The sequence below is a fragment of the Gopherus flavomarginatus genome, chromosome 19 (genome assembly GCF_025201925.1).
Source record: "Gopherus flavomarginatus isolate rGopFla2 chromosome 19, rGopFla2.mat.asm, whole genome shotgun sequence".
Taxonomy (NCBI): Eukaryota; Metazoa; Chordata; order Testudines; family Testudinidae; genus Gopherus; species Gopherus flavomarginatus.
In genome coordinates, this window is record NC_066635.1 from 20,090,442 (window position 1) to 20,101,222 (window position 10,781).

The window sequence follows — 10,781 nt, forward strand, 5'->3', positions numbered from 1 at the left end:
GCTACGCAAGCAGCTACAGACAGGCTCCATGGCCTGATTTCCTCCTCATGCTCCAGTGTCTGTATGTCTCCAATGCTCCAACTTCAGCCACTTGAATTCAGAGCAAAGAAAAGCATTTACCCCACAGGCAAAGGTTCTCATCCATTTCAGGGGGAGATCTGACTGAGCAAGGTCTGGTTTGGCCCATAGGTTGTTACCTAACAGTTGCTGTGGGTTGTTCTGTTTACACCTGATCTTGTTTCATATTAGAATATTAAGTGACTACACGATGGGAGAGGAGTTGATTTATAAAAACTCATTTGAATTAAAAGTAACATTGTGATTACATAGATCTAGGCAAGCAGAAACTGAAAGTATCCTGGAGTCAGTCAATTCATAGTCAAATATCATTAAACTGCTTCTGCATTTCTTGGATATTCCAAGAGGTGGGAGTTAATACAAACATCAAAGAGGAATCTCTCTCATACTTGTCTTTCAAGATGATGTTAAGGTGGTATATTATTCTCAACAGTTTGAAGAACATTTGGGCTAATTTCATGTCAGAGAATCAGCGATTATTTTAAATATCTTAATAGTCCAAGAATTAGATGGCTGCAGTTACTAATACAATATTTTTCAACATAGGAAAACAATGAATACTTACATTATTCTTTCAACTTGTCAACTTTTGCATCCGCTTTTAGAAGTTTATCAGTCCAGATAAACTGTCGAAGTGTCTTTGGAAGTAATTTTCCACTTAGCCTTTCACACACAGTTAACATACTATCATAATCTAATGAGATTATGGCACAGATTGAGTCTCCCAGTATATCACTTGCTGAGCAATTTAGAATAGGTAAGGGTATCTCAGGACCAGTATGCATCTTGTCTATAACAAATATAAACAGTAAATGACTAATGAATTATAGCTACCTTTTCCACTCTTTCAAAAAGTTACCAATGGCAGTATCACCAAAAAATAAAATTGAAAGGAATATCTAAAATAGAACTGTTTAAGAAATCAAATATTTGAACTTTATTTGCTTCAAAGCAGAGAGTACTGGAGGACTATAGATATAAAATTTGCAATAAGAACAATTACTTACCTGTACAGTAACTGTTGTCCTTAGACATGCATTGGCCAGATATGTATTCTACTTCAGGTGTGTGTGTGCACTTGAGACAGAGACTTTTAGTCAGCAATACCCATTGGGATGGCACATGCACCCTGAGGGTCCTTGTGTCTCCAAGTCAGGGCACAAAGCCCTCTCAGTTCCTGTGCACCAGAATCTCTGTGACATTAGACTCTGAAGTAGTGGGGAAAGAGGATGACTCATGGAATATATATATGCACTATAACTCTTGAAGAACCATAGTTACTGTACAGGTAAGGAATGGTTTCTTCTTTCTGGAGTGCTTGGGCACATATATTTATTCCAATTCAGGTGATTACCCAGAAGAATTCCTTAGGTGGTGGGAATTTGGAGTCTACTAAAACAAAAACTGAAGAACATATTTCTCAAAGCCTGCATCAGCTGTGGAAGCTACTGTGATGAAATAATGTTCAACAAATGTGTGAATAGACAACTGTGACTCATGGACTCTGTGGTGCCAGCTGGCAGATGGCATAAGGGCACATATGGGTTTACAAAGATTGCCTGGGTCAAAGTATCTACATACCAAAGGGTGGAATGTAAGGTCTCTTCTGAGAGCCAGTAGCTTATTGGTTGTCATAATTATTGTGAAATGTACTTATGGATAATATTTAAGAATCTATTTATCCCTACTGGAAATTATGTTCTTAAAGCCTTGAAGTTAAAGGCCGGTCACCAGAAGGTGATGTGAAGGTTCTGTTCAAGCAGGGGCTAGTAGATGCCACTCTCTCTGGGTGGTCATTATGTACTGTGCATCTCACAACGTATGTTTATTTGCAGTACTGACCACAATGTATTTGTGATAGAACCTGGACTCTGACTGGCCCTGAAATAAACAAACAGTGACATTTTCAGTTTTGTCTGGTTGTGAAAAGAGTGACACTGGAATATCCCCATTTCTGGACTATTAGACGCACTATGTTGTTTTTCAGTGACCACTTGTGATTTTCCAGGGACCTCCTGTTGAGGTGATCTGTGAGAACATTCTGCACCCCAGGAAGGTAATGGGTTTTGAGGGCACTGCACCTTCAAAATGCAGAAGTTCCAGAGTTGTACCATCTCTTGACATAGAGGACTGGACCTTGTTCCGCCCTGTTTGTTGAGGTACAACATTGTAGTTGTGTTGTCCATCACCCAGACCTGAAGAGTTCTGTGTAGCTCAAAAGCTTGTCTCTTCTACCAACAGAAGTTGGTCCAATAAAAGGTACTGCCTCATTCACCTTGTCTTTATCACTAGTATCATCAGGCACTTGACAGAGGTGAGAAAAATTTGCATGCTCTGTGTATGCCGCTTAAATCCAAGAAGTTTATATGGACGGCTGATTCTTTGATGAACCATATAGCTGGAAGAAGAGCAGTATAAAGTACCCCACAGCAAATGTTCTGCATATGGATGATAGAACTTGAGCAAGTAAATGAATCAGGATGTCCAGAGGGTGCTTGTTTGGTCAATATACACATCATCCACCAGCTCTGCATACACTATAAGTGAAGTCTAGCATGCTGAGTCACGTTAAGTTCAGGATGCCACATGCCCTAACTGCCTCAGACAAGATTTCTTATTACCCTTGCATGAACTTGCAGACTGGCACACAAGTTTAGCATGGACTAGAACCCTTCCTAATGCAGGTAGGCTGTGGCAGTTGTAGAACTGATGACAGCCCAGTTAACTTGACAATAGTGCTTGGGTCTGAATCTCTTCCAGATATGCACCCATTGAAGTTGGCGGAACAGTGGTTATCACCGAGAGAATAATGTGTTGCAGCAAGACCCCGGTACCAATACGTAGAGTAGCTTCCTGGCTGCCATATACTCCTGGGGAGTCAACTATACTGATAAAAACAGCAAAGAGTCCTGTGGCACCTTATAGACTAACAGACGTATTGGAGCAGGAGCTTTCATTGGTGAATACCCACTTCGTCTGAGGCATGCCACATATGTATTATGCTATACTGATAGCATCGATGCCCCAGTTACTGGCATACCTCATGCAATTAATCAATGGCACTGGTATCAGGGTCACGAGCACTGGAGTCATGGACCATACATTAGATACTCACATCAATGGTACCAATGTGGTTGGCACCAGAGTTAACGGTACCAGTGTTACATACATCAGCTCATATGGTACCAGGGAGTTGCACTCTGCAGCTCTCAATTTTAGCTCAGTACCAGACAGTTTATATTAATTTTATCAGCTGAAGTTTGGCAACTGATGTCCCCGTGTATGCTCGAGGAGCCCTTCTCGGTTCTCAATGCAGTCTTGATCTCCAGAGAGCTGGCAATTTGGGCCAGATATAACCTGTTATGGAGAATTATGTCTCTTTTCTCTGGAAGTTTTCAGGGGTTTTCTTCCTCTGTGAGTATATGGAGGAGCCAGAGCACTACTGGTGGAGGAGTACTAAGCTTGCTCAGTTCCAGAATGGCCTGGATCAGAGGCAGGACAAATGGATTTTTCCCTGAGGTACGCCCTTGGACATACCTCCTGAGGTTTTCGCATCTCCTTAGTAAAGGGCTTGCATATACATTTGTCCCTTATATGTCTTGCTCCTAGACAAATGAGGCATCTAGTATGCTCTTCATTAATGGCCACAACTGCCTCACAAGAAGGGCAGTTTTTAAAATATGGGGACTTTTATGCATAGCTGTTTCAGCACTGGGATACCACCACAGGAGTAAAAACAGGACTACTTTTATTTATCAGAGAGAAAACAAACCCCCTCCGCCCCCCAGGAAACACTAACAAGCTAATCTATCCACACTAAGACTAAGCTAACAACTCTAGGACTATTTAACAGAAAAGGGTGCTCACCAGCACTAGAAAGACAGTGATCTTGAGGCATCACTGAGAGCCACAGGAGAGGTTGAGGCAGCTCTGCCCTTTATGACCTCGGTTAGAGGTATGAGGACACATGTGCTGCCCCAATGGGAACTCCTGTCTACAAATCTCCGGCTCTAGTGCACTGGGAAAGCACACACTTGAAGTGGAATATATATATATATATATGCACCAGCACTTGGAGAAAAAACACTGCTATAAGTTAGGTGAAATGTATTATTTTGCATAATGCTGTATATTCTGCAGTAAATTGATTTATTTTAAAACTCACTTGGTTAGTTACACTGGCTGGTCTTTTGCCCAATTATTTTAAGCCTGAATGAATAAATGATGACACTCTATATCAGCTTGGAAACCTCTATTAGCTCTCATGTTGTGTGAAGGAGCACTTTTGTGTGTCTGAAGTGGAGGACCTTTTATGTTTTAATAAAGGAGAAAAATCACACTCTTCAAAAATGGTTTGGCACTCCTGGCTGGCAGGGAAAGCACAAGCAAAGCAGTTGCTCTGTGTTAACAAATTATCTCAGAATTACTGGCATTGATACTTTCAAAAGTTCTTAACCTATCATATGCAGGTATGTTTTTCAACATGATTATAGTAGTTGAATGATTTAAATAATGTTAACACTCTGTAAACGCTGGTATTTGAGAGAGAGATAGAGATGAGCTTGAACCTAACCCTGGATCAGAATTTGGAAGGCTTCAGAATAAAAACTTGGATTCAGGTCTGGATATCACAGATACTCCTAGCTTTAGGATAGGCTGAACCACAACGTGGATCCAAGCATCTTGATAGTTTGGAGGCTCCAGATATGAATACTTTCTTTTCTACTTGGACCAGTCTCTAAGTGTGATGTTATCTGATTAGAATATGACCATGCAATCATTGTTGCTACCATGGTTATATAGTTGCAACGAATCTTATACAAAATGTGTCAAGTATGGTGCAAACAGAAAAGGTTAAACGGTTCGCAGGCTAAATGACCCAAGTCAACCTTTAGAGACATGTTAGGAAAGAATGTGAATGGTAATTAGGGCCATTCCACGTTAGATAGGCTAGAACTTTGAAATGCAAACGTGTATTGCTAGAGAACTGGAGGTGATACTAATTGTATGTGTTTACTCATATCTTGTTAGATGTCAGCCATGTAAATAGACAGCTCCTGTCTATCTCTATAGCAATTGATTCAGAGATCAAAAGGGAATATTAACATTTAGATGAATGTTGGGTGAATTAGTGTCATTGTCTATAGGTCTCTTTAAAGTTTGTAATAAATTGAAAAATTGCCTTATGTTAATCCCTGTAGCTAGTTACTGGTGAAGCTTAGGAAACAGGTCTACTTCAAAGTCTCGATGATTGCCTATTGTTCACCTAAGGACTCTGAGCTGTCAAAAGAAAGCCTGGAACTGTATAAAAACCCTTGAGTCCTGATCCTTTTTTCATCTCAGGTCTGCTTGATGCTTCATGCAGGGAAGCTTAAGTCATAAGGCTGAGATCTCCAGTCCCACTTGGATTACCCTGAATATGGACATCTATGGACTAATTCTGAAAGAATTCTTTGCAACTACAAAGCTTACCATCTCTACTATGAATGTGATCTCAAAACTATACTCATGTCTGTATGTATATTGATCTTTTAACCACTACTCTCTCTCTTTTCTTTTTTAATAAATTTTAGTTTAGTTAATAAGAATTGGCTGTAAGCCAATTTTAGGTAAGGTCTGAAATATTCCTTAACCTGGTAGGTAACATGTCCGATCCTTTGGGATTGGTAGAACTTTCTTATATGATGAATAAGATTTACAGTAATCCTCATCATATTTGACTTGAGTGTCTGGGTGGAGGTCTGAGGCTGGGTTGCTTTAAGGGAACTGTGTTTCTGGCTTCTGAGTAACCAGTAAGGTATTATAGAAGCTGTTTTGTGCTTGGGGATTGTTTGTCCCATTCTTTGCAGCTGATTCTAACTGAGTAACTACAGCGTGGCTCCCTATGATCCCGGTCACACTAAGTAAAAAGCATCAAATTAAATAAGTTTGCTTTTCCACTCATGTAATGCTGATGTGGATTTATTGTGGAAGATAGGGACCTGGGAATTGAGAGGGCTGAATTAGAATTCCTTAAATCACGCTTTGTGGGTATTGCTGGGTCCTCAGGATTTTGTCTAGAACTGTATACACAACAGGACAGCACCACACTACCATCCTCCCTACATTCAGTCATCAGCTTCCATAATGAAGAACTAAATACTTCCATCCTCCTTGTCATGCACAAATGCTTCCAAACCCGTCAAGTCTGCTACCATATGAAATCTGTTCAAAGAAGAGTCTGCTCAAAGGGCTAGATCCTACAATCCTAACTCAGACAAAATTCCCATAATGTCAATGAAAGTTTTGCTGAATTAGGACTACAGAATCTATCCTTATATGAGTTTGATCTCTCACTGAATCTGGATTTGAACCATAGCTCCAATTGAGAAAACCCTCATATATACCCATTATCTTGTTTTCTTTTCAAGTTTCCTGAGAGGAGGAAAAAATACTTGAAAGCCTGTTAGATACAAGGTAACATTTTAAATATAACATTATAATCTTATTTCAGATCAATTAAGTATCCTGAAAAATTTTAAAATACAATTTATAACTGAGAACAAAATAATCCACTTTACTTTTATGACAAAAACAGATTTGTACATGTTCACATTATGCTGCTGTAGGCTCAAAGCTCCCATAACTCACTAACTAGTAGACTAGGTTGATTAGGACACCCATTAAAATATTTTTTAACAAAATGCTGGCCAAGAAGACAGAAAATCATTTGTCATTGTTTAGGATTTCTTAGTTGGTGCTTCACGTCATCAGCAAGAGCAGCTCCAAGTTTGTCTAAAACCTAAAGGAGAAATAAATTACAGTAAATATTCAGTTTGCAGTGTTGTTGTAGCTGTGTTGGTCCCACAATATTAGAGAAACTAGGTGGGTGAGTAACGTCTTTTATTGGATCAACTTTTGTAGGTGAATAGCTTCTCTCTTTCACCCACAAAAGTTGGTCCAATGAAAGATGTTACCTCACCCACCTTGTCTCAGTAAATATTTTAACATACCGTAATTCCAGAAATTCTTCACACTTTAATTCAGGCTAACTATTGACTTTTAATGCACCCTGCACTGTAGTATCTGGACATCACCTGAAGTTCTTTAAGGAGCAATCTTAATGTGGCTGATCCAGAGGTTTCATTTTATTTCAACATGTTGCCATGCAGAACAAACCCTGTCTTGGTTCCCAAGCTCATCTTTCTGCTGTTGGGCTAGAACGATCTGAGGCAGCAGACTGCTCATTCCCTGAGGCAATGCAAGCAATTTACGTTATTCCTTAGCAGAATCCTCTGTGTGACACATGGAGCAATACTGACAATCACCAAAGGCAGATGATTCCAGCCCACCTTAGTGGCATGGAACTTCATTGCAATAAGGGAATTCTGAGAGAGGGACGGGAAAGGAAAATAAATGGTGCAATCCCAGAGGGCCCACTTACTGTGTAAGGTATTGCAACACTGGGCCCTATACTATAAATAAAATTGAAGCTACTCCAATTATTTTACTTCCCTATTTGTGGATTAAAAACTAAACAATGCATTTTGTTAGTAGGTATATTTTCTTTTACACAGCAGGTTAAAATGGTGTGTGTGGGGGGAAATCTGCATTGATTCTGCTTTATAACAACTCAGAGCAAATAAAGATTTCAAGATGATTACTGTCAAGGATTCTTAGAGATTATGATAAAAAGGGGGAAGGAGAAGAATATATTAATTGAACAAAACTTTGAACCATATAAACACTATGACGGGAAGGAATGCTTTAGGGTTTACCTACAAGTAATGACATTTTATTAAGCGAAGACGAGTTAAGGCTGAATATCAGAAAACCCATAAGAAAGCAAAATACTCTGACAAATTTCTATTAAATTATATTTCAGAATTATGAAAGAATTATGGGGCAAACTCAGATCTGGTGAATGTATGAATTTGGTCTGATGTTTATACTAGCATTCTGTTCAAATATGTCCACCTGTTCAGGTATTTATAACATGCCTTGTCCACGATATGAGTGAAACTAAAAAATTACAGAACGCAAACAGTCTGGAAGATTGTAATCTTCCCCTTGCCTTACAATCTTCGCCTTGCCTCATTTTAAGGGGAGGGCAATTTCTGTTTTTGTGTAAACACACTGCCTTTAGAGAATTTACTGTGGGAAAGCTAGTGTCAACAGTTGAGTAACATTCTGATGCATGACTTTTGTCCTAACTTTCAAGGAGAATAAACTTCTTGACTATTTAACTGAAATATTCATTAGAATACTTACATACTCGCATATTCAAAAATGACAGTTGTTGTTTTAATACCCCCCACACTAAGGGAAAAATGTCCATATAAGCAAAACAATAGGAAAAAGGACAGATCAAAAATTGAAAAGATGACATCCACATGTATTTAAATCATTATTAATCATCATTATATGTATTGAAAACAAACATTTTACCTTATTCCATGGTTTTCCTGGTAATAATGTCTCTTGTAGGCTAGAATTTAACCAAGATACATCTAAAGTCTGATGGTTTATACATAATCTTATCCTTGCATGTCCAGATGTTCCTCCAAATTCATCCATTTCATGTGATACTTTTATCAGACATAGGTTTCCTTATGTGCTCGTCAGCTTTATGCAGAACTTAATTACATGATGCTGAAAAACCTTAGTCAGAGAAAATAGTTAACATATATGTTACAATCTAGCTAGAAATATTATTGAAGGTTATTTCTTCTCCGTGATGATATTTTTTCAATTCATCATTCCAGCAGCCATTTAAAACTTTTTATTCTGAACTAAATTAAATATTTCAATAGTAACAGAAATTACAGAGGAGCTGGGTGCACAGTGCTCAATCCATACTGAATTTCCACTAGAAATCCTGTGTATGGAACACCTACAAGATCAGACCAATAAAGACACAGAGTTCCTGCAGCATCACTAACTTACATTAGCACCTTTGTACAATTTTAAAAATCATTTAATCTTTTGTCCAAATTCATGTTGAAGCAAATCCCCATTAAACTTCAACAGGAACTGGCCCATAGCTTCTAGAAGACTTCTCAGGCTTTCAGATAATTTACCCCATCCCCCCAATTCATACCACACAAGGCCCTGTGCAAAGTCTACACTGAAGGATGTGATTTTCACAAGTGTTGACCAGCCAAAACTCAGCGGGATCTGTGGGTGCTCAGCACCATTTAAAATCAAGCCTTAGGTGCTTAAATGGGGCATAGTGTACTAAAAGACACTCTCATTCAGGTAAGAATGTTGTATAGACCATATCACTAAGTAATGGCAGATTAATGACAGAAGAATACATTAATATCTGTGTACACTGAGGTTGTAAAGTGTTTATATACATAAAAGTATCATTAGTACAATGAGTGCAATTTAAAATTCAGCATTTACTGTTCTGCACTAACAGCAGTACTATATATATTATTCTCAATTACCACAAGGAGATGTAAATACTGAAGTTTTTAAATAGCACCCACTCTATTATTTTAATGACTCAGGCCCTGATCCTACAAAGATTAATACATGTGCTTAACTTTATACATTGTGTATCTCATTGAAGTCAATAGGACAATTCATTGTTTAAAGTTAAGTATGAATCAGAAGGATTGGGGCCTTAAGTAAGAGAAATGAGAGAGGAGCTACTGAATTAGGGTTCTGTCTTTAAGTTGTACTCAAATAATTAATTTAAAAGTTTTTATAACTTTTGTATAAAAAAAAGTCCCCTTGGTCTGAAAACAGAGACGTTCTCAGATTCAAAAGCATTTTCTCTGTAATAGTTTTGCATATAAAACCAATACATTACATTTCTATTATGGTGTACTTTTACAACTGAGAAACATTTATTTTTTAAATAGGGACTTGGGATTCAGGATCGATGTGTATTAATCACTGTAGGCCCCAGTCCTTCAGAGATGCACCACATGGATAAAGGGATGTGCCCACACAGGTCACTTTTCAAGATGCAAGCCTTAATTTCTGCTTTAATTGTCAGAGTGAGAAACAGTATTGCGTTCATCTTACCAAGCAATCCAAATCACTCAGTATCAGTGATCTGTCCTCTTTATTATTTACCATTCCCCCAATTTTTGTGTCATCTGCAATCTTTATCGGTGATAATTTTATGCTTTCTTCCAGGTCATTAATCAAAATGTTAAATAATGTAGGGCCAAGAACCAGTCCCTGAGGGACTCTACTAGAAACACAGCCATACTATGATGATTTCCCATTTACAAATACATGTTGAGACCTATCAGTTAGCCAACTTTTAATCCATTTAATGTGTGAAATGTTCATTTTATATCTATTTTTTTAAAATCAAAATAGCATTAGGTACCAACTCAAATACCTCTCTCTCTCTTTCAGATACTTATGTGGCCTTCACTACCATAGCATCTAAGCATTTTACAATCTAATGTTTTTATCCTCACAACACCCCTGTGAGACAGGGAAGTATTATCATCACCACTCAATTTACAGATAGGGAAATGAGGCACAGAAAGACAGACTAAGAGTTAGTCTACACATGAAAATAAATCTGTAATGTGAATTTAAAGCAAATTCCTGATTAACTCCATGTGCAGACGCTTTTATTCTGAAATAAGAACATCCACACATGAAGTTAATCAGGAATAGCTATTCCAGAGTAACTCCCTGTGTACACAAGCACTAAGTGACTTGCCCAAGATCATACAGTAAGTCTGTGGCAG

General features: G+C 38.2%; 1 protein-coding gene across 1 annotated transcript in view; it reads right to left on the minus strand.

The window, feature by feature from the left end:
• Positions 1 to 10,781, minus strand: part of LOC127037293 (uncharacterized) — a 120,639-nt gene that overhangs the window by 33,999 nt on the left and 75,859 nt on the right. The window contains exon 2 of the mRNA XM_050928808.1: positions 644 to 3,048. The gene's annotated coding sequence lies outside the window, so the exon portion shown is untranslated. The remainder of the gene's footprint in view (positions 1 to 643; positions 3,049 to 10,781) is intronic.